At 41.7% G+C, this 13,205-nt stretch overlaps 1 protein-coding gene across 1 annotated transcript in view; it reads left to right on the forward strand.

The window, feature by feature from the left end:
* Positions 1-13,022: 13,022 nt before the first annotated feature.
* TFPI (tissue factor pathway inhibitor) overlaps positions 13,023-13,205 on the forward strand; it is a 50,833-nt gene continuing 50,650 nt past the window's right edge. Inside the window, exon 1 of the mRNA XM_064158153.1 lies at positions 13,023-13,042. The gene's annotated coding sequence lies outside the window, so the exon portion shown is untranslated. The remainder of the gene's footprint in view (positions 13,043-13,205) is intronic.

The following is a 13,205-nucleotide window of genomic DNA, read 5'->3' on the forward strand; positions in this document are numbered from 1 at the left end:
TCATGTGCTACAGAACTGTAATGTGTTTCTAACTACAATGCTGCCATTTCCCATGTCCCAGAGGAGACTGTGCTGAATGCTTCATTGTGTTCCATGTCTTGCAACAATGCTCTTCCCAGTACTAACCTGGCAGCTTTATTCTATACAAGAAACGAGCAGCACAGAACTGCATGGACTGAAGTAGGTGTTTAACAAGAGAAGATAGTAAAAAAAAGTTATTCAGACTTGAAAGGATACCTGTTTTCTGTTTGATGTGCCTTTTAAATTTTTTAAATTTTTATTAACCCAGACATACTTACATGCAGATATTTGTGTTTGGTACAATGAGGGTGGTGAAACGCTGCCACAGGTTGTCCAGAGAGGCAGTAGGAGCCCCATCCCTGGAAACATTCCAGGTCAGGTTGGAGGCTCTGAACAGCCCAATACAGTTGAAGATGTGTCTGCTTACTTCAAGGGGATTGGACTTTAAAGGTCTCTTCCAACCCAAAGCATAATATGATTCTGTATACTAGCTGAGTGCAATATTTCTGCACAGCGAATCAAGGTTGCATCTTGGGTCATAAAGACAGTAAAATATAGCCAACATCTCATGTTGGAGGTGGTAACTGTTAATTTGCAGCAAGAAGTGGTGCCAATTACCTTCCAATTTCACATTTATTTTGATGCATTCATCAATTGAGATGCTCAACTATCTGTTATGCTTCTTCAGTTGGTGTTTCCTTTGTTGAATTGATCTCCTCAGGCAAGTGCCAGTATTGCAAACTCAAATGGTGTGCCCCATGGATTTGAATTTTACTAGCATGAGTTTGTGTTATAAATGTTGGCTAAGAAAGACTGTTTTGAGGGATTGTGCTTTGAAGATCACACAGACTGGCTGCTTGTTTTACTACTGGAGTTTAGATTCACAATGGCCAGGATTTTATTTCACAGCTAGCTTTTGTATAATGAAACTGGAAGAAAAACCAGAATGAGCAGAGCCTTCTCAAAGGAATCTGGTATTTAAAATCTGTTTCCTTGCAGATACAGCTTTTCTCTTAATTTTCATCCCTTGGCTGAAATCTCAGTGTCTGTATATTCCAGAATTTCAGCACAGAAGAAAGGCAGGGAAGTTGATAATAAAATCTTCACTTTCAAAAAGATTGGAAATTGAAAATGAACCAAGCAGTCTAATAGTAACATACTTTCTTTCCCATGTAGCTTCCAAGTAAGTTGCTTATAGTCCTTGATTGAAGTATGTTTGTGTAAGTGACTTTGTTTGGTTTATTTTTATGTGACTACACAATATTTGAAGGGGAAAAATAATTTGGTCAAAATTTGTGTGAATATGTCTAGATATGATGAAAAACCACCCTGAATTGGTATCTTGCATCTATATGTCAGCTTTTTCTTCTACAAGGCTCAAAATTAAATGGTAGTATTGGAGGGGAAAAAATCTGGGGGAAATGTTTAAATATATTAATTATATATAGTCTTACTGGTCTGGTGACTGTAAGAAACTTTTCTTCAGATGACATTTAGTTACTGAACCTTTTTCCAGTGTTACAGTTACTGCAAACAGTTTGTATTAAGAGCTTCATTGCAACTTGTTTAAGTGAGGGTTATTCTGTGAAAGAAATTTATATGCTTTGACTATAATAGTTATTCAGGGGGTGTGTGTTATAGTGGCTCTGGGCAGGTTATGAGGTTTTGTTACCCTGTAGTGGAAGGGGGAAAAAATATCACTCCTGCTATCCCATATGCTGCAAAGAAATCAAATAAGCTGTCAGACTTCTGCCAGAATCTAGAGGAGATTTGTATGGTGCTGGAAAGAGATTGCAGAGAATCAAAGGAAAATACAGAGCAGTTCTTAATCTTCTTGTACCAACAGGATACAAGCTTTGAGAAATCCTGCTTCTCCAGGTGTTTTCTTATTAAAATGGGCTAATTCAGGGAAGGAGAGAGACCTCGACCCTCAATCAGGTTCACACTTCTGTTTGATGAGGAAGATGCATTTATAAAAAGCCTCGCAAAATCAGCATCAGAAGGAAATCTCATTTGTGAAAAAAAGGACCTCCTGTAGGTTTGCTTCAGGGAAGCATCCAAAGATGTGATGGTGGGGCTTGATTTCACATTGTCTTTCACAGCGATTATGAAAAAGGTGTTTATATGATCAGAATATTGCTGGGGGAGATTTAAAAAAAAACACCACTCAGCAAGCTAGGATTTTACAGAATTTAATTTACAGAAATTAACTTTGGATTTTTTCATAGAAGCCATACATTGTAAATGCAAATTTTGCAAGCATTCTGAACAGCTGTGTTGAACTGTACTGTCCTGGGGATGCACTTAGGCCCCATGAAGCACCCATGAACACTGTTTTTTCTAATGAATGAAACAAGATCATTACATTGCTGTCAGTCTTCAATAAACTACACTCTCAATTTCCGATCTAACTTCTCTCTGGCACTACTATTGGTAAAGGCTTTCAAGTGAACTGTTAATTTCAACTGAATTTCTATTAAAGAATCATTGTGGATACAGTTTCTGTTGGTTCATTCAGTTGCTGACCACATCAAAATGTCTGAACTTGCTAGATGAGAGAAGAATGAAGCATCAAGTACAGTTTGCTGTAGCAACTTATTGTGTGTTTTTCCCCTTTTAAAATGACTTCCTTGTCCCAGTGTTATTATTTATGTCTTCGGGGTTAGGCATCTTGGCTGGTCAGCATCCCAGATGTTTACTCTTTATTTTGAAATGACCAAGCCAAAATCAGAAAACTTCTATGAGAGGCATTACGTTCTTTCCTCTCTCCCGAGACAAGCAATCTTGTGAGGCACCTGTTTTGGACTCTTGTTGCGTTGTGAGGCATCTGTTTTGGGCTCTTGTTGCGTTGTAGGTGTGCCATGAAACTGTTGCACATGAGATGTTTTGAATCCAGCACATTAGCTGAGGTCATGAAAGGAACAATTGGTATTACCAATGAGTAGTTTGACACAGAGCAGTTATCTAAGGTGATAATGCACTTAGCCTTCCACCTAGAGCAGTCTCACAGGATCTGTGGTACACAGCTTGCTAGTATCGTATCACAAGTTTCAGTATTAGAGTGTACAAAACGTTCCATGTTTAGCACAGTCTCTTCTTGACTTGGAAACAGTGTGATACTGGACTTCGAACATGCTTTGTTTCTTGCAATTTCAATCCAGTACATGTCCCTCTAATGACTTCTCATGGGAACACTTAAACACTTGTTGAGCTTAAGGATACTGGATAACAGCTGAAGATAGTCAAAGCTTATGTGACATTTCCCAAACCACTTTTAGCCTCTCTGTATCTCCTAGAAAAGCTTTTTCCTCTGAAAATCTGGCAGAGTGCAAGACAGTGAATTGGTGAGGAAGCAGCCAGCCCCAGGAAGTGCAGCCTTTGTCTCAGTAGCTGTTCATAATGCTTTGTGGGTTATTTTAGCAGCCCAGTAGGACTGGAAAATGAGTTTCCTGATTATGTGAATGGATTGCCTTCCTATGTCTGGTGTAGACATTTGGAGTCAGCAGGTGACAGAAATTAAATGAAAACTGGGACAAGGATACTGAGAGCTACTCCTGGCAAGATGGTATGGCATAGTATTGAGTTGTGGTGAACAGAAGGAAGCAGGTCTGGCATGGCAGCAGCTCAGGACTGGATGCAGGTTTGGCACATCCACTAATAAATGCTTCATTACTAGTTGCTCAGACTTGGCAGAACTGGCAGCAGACAGTGGTGTCCTCAGTTGGCATCTCCACTCACTTGTACCCTCAAAATACTTTTCTGAAAGCATATTGTGAAACTCCTGCTGTTGGTCCTTATGTCATGGTTGTAGTACCTCTTGTACCTTCCTTACTCTCTGGCCATACCCGGAGGAATATTTAACCTGTGAGAAGCTGGCATATAAAGAACCCCAAAATGGCACAGAAGGCAACCAGGTTTTGTTCACAAGTATGTCTATAACTGGTGTCTCCCAGACAGGTTCACTGTCAAGACAGTAACCTCCAATTTGTTATTTGCTAGGACAAAGGAAGTACAGACATACAGCTTTCTGAGCAAGCAGTACAAAAGCTCAATTAATAGGAAATTCAGCTTATGTTGTGCTTAGCTCTCTAAACTTGGGTTCCATTTAGTCTCATTTTGTTTCACTGAAACAGTTCAAAACAGTGAATAATATCATGGTAGTCTATTTCTAATTGGTGTCTGTAGTGCTGTTGTAGTACATCTTAAGGAGTTTTGAAGAAATCCTTATAAAAAGTGAGACTGTGAGCTTCTTACACACATGCTTAAATTATTCAAAGTGGCAAATATGTAGATTGACATTTCTCTTGCTGTTCAGCTTTCCCTCAGGTTCTAAAGGCCAAGGGTAGGTGCTTTATTTTTGCAATAGTTAATGATTTAAATTATTACTTAGAGGAACCTACCAGGAAAACAATTTGAGACAATTTTTCAGTCTCTTCTGTTGATGTAATATGTGCATACAAATACAGAAATATGCATATAACTCTGGTCCTGGTGTGTATACATATATATATGTAGAACCAGCACTCTGTATACTGTGTGTACATGGAAAAAATATTTTCAGAAGTAAAGCTCTGATCACAGCAGCAGAAACAAAGAAGTAAAAGGATATAGTTTAAAATTAAACTAGAAACAGTTTTAAACCTTAAATGAAAAGCCACTGACAGCATAGCCTCCCCTGAAAGCATAAATTTCCCTCAGGCCTGAACATTTCTAAATATTCAGGCTGTAATGAACGTTGCATTGGCTCAACCTCAGCAGGAATGTACCTCTGACAATAAAGAACAGAATAAGTTTGCTTTCCTTCTAAATCCTTAGTGCTGCAACAGTGACACCCAGTGACTCAGACAGTAAGTTCCACACTCGATCTGCATTTGAAATGGCTGCTTAATCACACAGTATCATCAGGGTTGGAAGAGACCTCACAGATCATCAAGTCCAACCCTTTACCACAGAGCTCAAGGCTAGACCATGACACCAAGTGCCACATCCAATCCTGCCTTGAACAGCTCCAGGGACGGCGACTCCACCACCTCCCCGGGCAGCCCATTCCAGTGTCCAATGACTCTCTCAGTGAAGAACTTTCTCCTCACCTCCAGCCTAAATTTCCCCTGGCACAGCCTGAGGCTGTGTCCTCTTGTTCTGTTGCTGGCCACCTGAGAGAAGAGAGCAACCTCCCCCTGGCCACAACCTCCCCTCAGGTAGTTGTAGACAGCAATGAGGTCACCCCTGAGCCTCCTCTTCTCCAGGCTAAACAATCCCAGCTCCCTCAGCCTCTCCTCATAGGGCTTGTGCTCGAGGCCTCTCACCAGCCTCGTCACCCTTCTCTGGACACGCTCAAGCATCTCAATGTCCCTCCTAAACTGGGGGGCCCAGAACTGAACACAGTACTCAAGGTGTGGTCTAACCAGTGCAGAGTACAGGGGCAGAATGACCTCCCTGCTCCTGCTGACCACACTATTCCTGATGCAGGCCAGGATGCCACTGGCTCTCTTGGCCACCTGGGCACACTGCTGGCTCATGTTTAGGCAGGTATCAGTCAGCATCCCCAGATCCTTTTCTGTCTGACTGCTCTCCAGCCACTCCGACTCCAGCCTGTATCTCTGCATGGGGTTGTTGTGGCTAAAGTGGAGCACCCTGCACTTGGAGCTATTGAACGCTAATAGCGTTCAATAGACGTGAGTGAAAAGGGAGGATTAATTGCTAAGATCTTTGGTGAAGCACTGGACTCAGCTGCCATGTGAGAATGCAGAATGTGATCAATAACTAACAGTGGAAAACTACATAAATGTTTAACCCATAACTGTTTCAGAATTAGACATTTGCTGAGGCAAGTGAGGAATTAATTGTTTTTAAAACAAGAGCTTCATTGAGTGAATTTTTGTTTAACCAGACTTTGAAGTATTCCATAACCTTTTTTTTTTTTAATTAATAATAACAACAGAATTCAGTAGGTAATGCTTTTATATTTGCTTCAGCTATGATCTACCTCAGATCTATATAAAATTATAGAATCATAGAATCAACCACGTTGGAAGAGACCTCCAAGATCATCCAGTCCAACCTATCCCCCAGCCCTAGCCAGTCAACTAGACTATGGCACTAAGTGCCTCAGCCAGGCTTTTCCTGAACACCTCCAGGGACAGTGACTCCATCACCTCCCTGGGCAGCTCATTCCAATGGAAAATTTTTGATCGACATCCTGAAAGGAAGGTTTTGGCAAGTCATCTTCATTAGAGCTTGCTGAAAACCCACTAGAAACAACTCATTTACAAAGGAACTTTGTGGCTTGACCGCATGGTAGCATTGTTCTGGAAGCTCCTTAGCTGGTTTCTCATACTCTGGCTGCAGCTTGTGGCAGCTGCAATGACCATGCATGGTGTGTTGTCCTATTTCTAAAGTTTGACTGTATATCCCACCTGTGCCTCAAAATTCATAGTCCAACAAACTTGTGAAATTTTATGCTTAGTTGTGTGTTCTTGAATTTGTTTAGTTTCTAATCATAGCTACAGATAGGATAGAAGGCAGATAGCTAAAAGTCACTCTAGATATATAGCAAGAAAACAAATGGTGTAAACACGCTAAGAATTTTGCACATTCCATAGCAAATTGTGCTAGTTTGAAGCAAGCTGGAATGTTTTGGTAAAAGAACTAGATAACAGGCAGTGAAATTAAAACAATTGATGTCAACTTCTCTCACAGTTACGCTGAGAACTCTGGGAAGAAGAAGAAAGACTTTTTCTCCATTTTGTCTCTCACTCTTGCTTTTGCCTTAGACCTGGTCACATCTCAGTAACCTTGCTCCCACTAACCCTGCTCCCTAACCTCTTGGCTGCACCTCTTTTCTTCCTGAGAACTGGGGTAAGGTTGAGAGGGCCAGGGGAGGTGTTGGGGTGGTTTGAGAGCCCCTCCTGGGGACTCAGGTTTCTGGGAGGGGAGTTGTGCTTTTGTATTGTTTATCCTTTGTATATTTCTGTATATAATTGTATATAACTGTATATATTGTAAATAGCTGCTTGTAAATTCTGCTAGCTGTAAATAAATTGCTTCATCTATATTCCCAGGGTCCGTCTGAGTTAGCTGGGGCAAATACGAAGTGTGGGAGGGGCGGGGTAACCCCCAAACCATCACACAAATCTTTGCTAATAACAACATATTGCAAGGTAAATCAGCTAGGTTATAGTTCAATGGAACAAGAATTCAAAGACCTGGAATGCAGTAGAGAATATGAGCGGGTATTTTTCTGGAATGCCTTCTTTGCATCATACTTTCTTCCCATGCCAGCGCCCTGAAGTTGTCTCAGTTTCCCACCTTGTCATCTGGATTGTTGTTGCTCAAAGCCCCATCCAGCCTGGCCTTGAATCCTTGCATGGAGGGCACATCCACAGCCTTTCTGGCCAACCTATTCCAGTGTCTAACCATTCTTGCTGAAGAATTTAGTCTTTAAATCTAATCTAAATCTGTCTTCTTTTAGTTTCAAGACAGTACTCCCTGTCCTATCACTACAAACTCTTCTAAAAATCTACCTCTAGCTTTATTGTAATCTCCCTTTAGCTACTTAGGCTGCTATAAGGTCTCCTTGGAGCCTTCTCCTCTCCAAACTAAACAAGCCCAAGTCTCTCAGCCCGTCTTCTTAGGGGAAGTGCTTCATCCCTCTGCTCATCTTCATACACCTCCTTAGAATTCGCTCCAACAAGTCCATATCCTTCTTATGTTGGGGGCCGCAGAATTGAGTGCGGTATTTCAGATGAGGTTTCATGAGAGCAGAGTAGAGGGGGATGAGAGCAGAGTAGAGCAGCAGTATGATGGAGTTCTTTCATTCATTGTCAAACTAATGAAATAAAAAGACCAAAAGGAATAAAGAAACCTTCCTTGTGCAGAGAAAATAACAATGTTTACCACCTTTTCATGTAAGAAGTCCCATATTCTGTATTGGTTGTGTGCAATTTCTGATGAAATTCAAACCTCACAGAGCTTCTGTGTCTAGAAATTAGTGGTATCTGGTACTGACTTGACCCCCTACTGCTTCCTCAGTTACTGTAATGGAGGGGTAATTAATTAATGCAAGATGATATTTTCAACATTAATTTTATTAATGTTGATATTCAGCACTCTCACCATCCCCAACCACTAATTTTTAATAATAATGAGTTCTTCACACAGTCATGGAAACTTTATACAGATAATAACATAGGATATAGAAATTACTTGCAAAAATATATAAACATTAACTGAACTGGAAGAGCATGTTCTTGCAGCCAACATACTGCTTACCCGCTAGATGGACTCAAGGAGCTCCTTTCTGATTATGGTGGATTACAAGAGTCTTTAAGTATTTACTCCCAAAATATTATTTCCCAACTCATGGGGCTAGCTACAGCTTCAGACAGTACCCAGATGCTTTCAGGGAGTTCTGTTACTTGTCAGCCACTGAGGCTTTGGATTCATCCCAGGCTTCATGGAGTGCTGGGAAAGGAGGCAGACCATCTCTGAACTGGTCCTCTGGATGATCTTTTTATCTCCAGGACTTCCCATCTTGGCAGGAGACTTTCAGGTATAGGCAGGATGTCTTGTGATGTGCAGTCTTAATATGATGTCATGCTGGCTATGCAGGCCTGTTCCTGGTAAACTCAAGCCAGGCAGTTTCCAGGCAATTCAGGATGCACTGAGGCAGTGAGCAATAGCAGCAGGCAACAGCAGGCATGGGTGTCGTGGAGGGCCTGTAGGCCCGAAAAGAGGCTTCCTTATGCCTTGCGTTGCCTGGACATGTTTTTCTGCCAGGACCCCTGGTTGTAAACAGGTTATGTAAGCCCACACACACCCAGCTCGTGTCTCCCTGGGGCAAATCCATGTGATCTCCGTATCTGGGAAAGTCCAGGCAAGTAGCTTCTGCGTATTATGGTAATGTTTGGCTCACTGCCAACCTGATTGGTCATTCTAGTGGCCAAAGAGGCCATTAATCTTGGCCCACAGTCAATAAATAGGGGTGCACAGGGAAACAGTGTGCTCTGATCCTACCCACAGCTCAGCTCAGACCTCATTGCAGTGCCCTGCTGCTCTGACTCACTTGGACAGGCTCAGACACAGCTCTGACTCTCACTTGTAGCACTGAGCCACTCAGACCCCCATGCTTGGATGCCATTGCATACCTCCAATGCTCAGAGGCTCAGACCTCGTGCTTTAACTCATTCACAGCTCACCTGCCTGCATACCTTAGATGCAGAGCTCGTTTAAGCCGGCACATAGTATATATATAAGGAGCCTATAGCCTCCTAAGCCAGCTGTGCACACCTGCACACTGTCATGCTACCAGGACCAGATCCTGCACTGCATTTACCTACAGAGTTCAGACTCCCAGCAGCCGTGCAGACTTTGCCTGTCCGCTGCTTATCATTGCCTGCTAAGCGCCATTGCCGCTGAGATAAACAAGAAGCAGACTTTGGATTGTCTGCACACACACACATACACGGCCTGCTAGCTGTGAAGAACCGGGCCAGAGATAGCACCGATATTCTTCCTCTACTCCTGAAATCCTGCCAGCTGATAAGCCCTGGACACAGCATCCAGAAGGAGCCAGCAGCACCAAGGCAGAGATCATCCCTCGCCAGGAGAACAAAGGTCAGAAATATTTCCCCAGAAACTGGGAAGATTCATCTTCTCCCTTCAAGTCAGGAAGATTCCAGCCCCCCAAGTCCACAGGCAAAGATCCTGAAGAATTGGACATTAGGCACAAGCTGTGGCACAGCGCCGGAGGGTGATTAATAACTGATAAGAGCTGTGAGTAAAAGCTTTGATACCTCTGTAATATAAGTTGCCTCTGCCACAGACCAGAAAGAGCTTCAGCCTGCTCTGCTGGGCAAATAGCATAAAGATCCCAAGCGGCATTAAGCCGCAGGGAAAACTCCTCTCTCTGTTTATAGTTTGAATGTTTGCTAGTTAAATAACAAATTCCCTGCACGTATTTTATCCTAAATTGTTTTCATAACCGTGTACTGAATATTTACTATTAATATACAGTGGTTGGGGGTGGCAAGAGTTCAAATATTGAATTTAATCAATCAATATTTTTATATAAAATGTATATCACCCCAATTAATTTCTCTCCTCCGCCAAATAGGCGTAGGTGCTGAGAGCCCCCTCTGTGACAATGGGTACAATGGCAGAGCATACTGCATTCCAACATGGTTGATTCTATGATTACACTTTTATCAATACAGACCGAGACTAATGGGCCTTTGGACACAGAATAGCCAATTAGAATTGCAGTTATCCAAGTTTAACCATATTAGGTGAAACCATAGGCTTGCTTTACCCAAATTTGGGAAAAGCATAGGTCTTGCACAAGGTGGGTACAAGCTAAGCATGTGTAACTTGTTTACCACAGGATGTAAACAAGTCTGGGTAGGCCAGAGTCCTTAGACTCAGTGGCTCCAGGTTCTTTGTCCTCTTTCCTGCAGTTGCTGCTCCCCACAGCAGAAGCAGGGGGAGAGCAGAAAAAAACATGCCTGGGTAAGTCAGTACATGTATAAGCCTATTTGGGGCCTATCAGGCCTAGCACGACAGTTATCCAAAAGGTTTTTGAATGGAAGAGAGTCTTGAAATCTCTGTGTTATTCAATACATCACATGGCATCTTCTGCACCTTCTGATTTTTTTATGCAGAAGTAGCTTATCTCTGGTGTTTTTAAAAATGTAGAAATATAAACTCATTTGTTAGGATTTCTACTTCAAAATATGCTCCAAGTTTCCCATTTTTTTACTGTTAAAAAGTTGGTGAAAAAATATTGTAGGAGTTATGCAAACTCATAAGCAAAAAGAAATGCACAGAAAAAAATAACCCAAAAGGAAAAATTACTCAGATGAAAACAAGCAACATGAAAGTTTGTCACATCTGTGCTTTGGCAAGAGGCAATGGTTTGGCTGCTGCTATCAGCAAAAGAAATAGGAATTAAGCCTTAGTCACAGCTGCATTGCTGTTCCCTGCTTGTTTTAAGCAATTTTCAAATTACTGAAAATACTGTGTATTTAACCCCCCTTCATCTGACATGCACACAGTAACTCAGTTGGTATGCCAGTACTGGGTTTCTGTAGGATAGATGAAAACAAGCACTGTTTAGCTTCAAGAAAATAATAATTGTTTTTTTTTTTTTTAAACGAGGTGTCACTTTTAGAACTGGATTTGATGGAAGGATAACTTAAGAAGACAAAGTTTTTCCAGGAGCAAGCACAGTGGCATCAGCTGACTGCAGGAACAGTGTGCTTTTGCTGAACAAAGCAGAAGGTTAATTTCAGGAGAATCAGTTGCTTAATATAGGACAGCTGTGCTTGGAATGAGAAAGGGAGATGCTGAATGTATTCCTGGTGTCTTTCCAAATATGATGGATAGTTCAGTTGGAAAACTTCACAAATCAGTAAGAAATCGATCTGACAATCCAATCTGTGAGCTAACATTCCTTTTCCTTTTATCAGCCCTATAAAAAGAAGGCTAATCCACTTAACTAGTTTACCTGTCACCCTTGCTACCTGTTTAACTTTCAAAGCAAAAACCACCAAGATATATATGACAAAATAAAATTGGGTGAGGAACTTGAAGATTCTCTCCCCTTTCAAAATCAATTTCCTTTCCAATGATCATCTGCAGTAGTATTGTTACTGGATTATTTCCATTATTACTATCTTTGAAGTGAGGACAGAAACAAAGCCTGTATTTCCTCATTGTACTATCTCAGTAGTCTGCTATCAGCAACAACAGTTAACCTCTCTGCTCATTCCAATTTCAGTCTTTAGAAAACACTTGAGGTAGCCATGAATTTTATATCAGAACAGGAAATTACAGGAAAGAAGGAGGAAAAGAGTAGTGTAACAACAGGCTTTCAAGAGCCAGATGCTGAGTTCTGATCTTCCTTTGACTCAAGAAGATCTTTTGTTTCCACTTACTCTCATGTATTTTTAGGTGACTTTTAAATATTAAAAAACACAATAAAAACAATAAAGCAGATATAAAACAGTAATAGAATCATTTACAAAATTCTTATTAAAAGGAACTTTTAGGTTTCTCTTTTAGAAGCTGTGTGGGTTTTTTTAACTACGGTGTCAACATGTAGTTGCCCTCACTTGGAAAAGCAGGCACATGTTTCAATTGTAAGGTAAAGTAACACCTAACTACAAAATTGACTGCGAGTAGTGTAAATGTGGAGTCCATGGTAAGTAGCTGACTGCTGCTCCTGTGTTTGCTGTGACATGCTTATTGTATGTGAGAAACAGCAGCTTTCAGTGCTTTCAGAAATTCTTCAACGGCCTTGCAGTGCGTAAGGTGATTAGTGTCTGCACGAAGTGTCATGGAAGGGAGCAGAGCTCTTGCAAAGGCCCCATTTGTACACAGGGTCGTGGCTCACATGGGTACCTTCTATCGAAAAAGTCAAAACAATATTTCTATCTGCTTGCACTGACGCAGCTGCTGTACCAGCAGACATGCAGTCCCTGGGAGAATCTCTCCCTCAGAGGAGCAAAAGACATAAACATGGCTATGTTTTGAAATAAAGGCCTTGGTTCTCACGCCCACCAAACATCTGCTGGGGGGCTGACCCCTGGGTGGTCCCATAAGTTGTTTTTGGTAAGAATTATCCAATTGTGTGAGTTGATTATAACTTTGTACCAATCTGTAAAGCTAACGCAAGTCTGCCTGAGTTGGCTGAACACACCTCTTCTAAAACACTATAAAAAATGCTGCATTTGCCTTAACTGAGCCCCTTGCCCCTCGCCCTTGCTCTTTACCCTGTTCTACTTGCACTCCTCTTTTGCTCGTTACCCTGATCACTGATTACACACACACACACACACACACACACACACACGTGCGGCATTCGCATCGCAATAACCACCTTGAGACGGCACCAAACTTGGCAGCGCCCGATTCTTGCCAGCCTTTGGGAGCCAACGTGCTGCTTGACCGGACCCGCGGAGCCTCGGACAACGCGCCTTAAAATTTGTAATACTTTGAGACTTCTCTGAACTGCATTTGGACAGTGAGTAACTGATAAACTTTATTTAGAGTCTGAATAATCTCTGAAGACTTCAATGACCTCTCTTAAAATCATGGACTCTCTTCATTTTAACCATTCTGTATTTTAATTCACAACTACGAACCAAGAATCTACATGGGATATCTACAAATAAGTGTGGGGAAGG

The sequence above is a fragment of the Pogoniulus pusillus genome, chromosome 2 (genome assembly GCF_015220805.1).
Source record: "Pogoniulus pusillus isolate bPogPus1 chromosome 2, bPogPus1.pri, whole genome shotgun sequence".
Lineage (NCBI taxonomy): Eukaryota > Metazoa > Chordata > Aves > Piciformes > Lybiidae > Pogoniulus > Pogoniulus pusillus.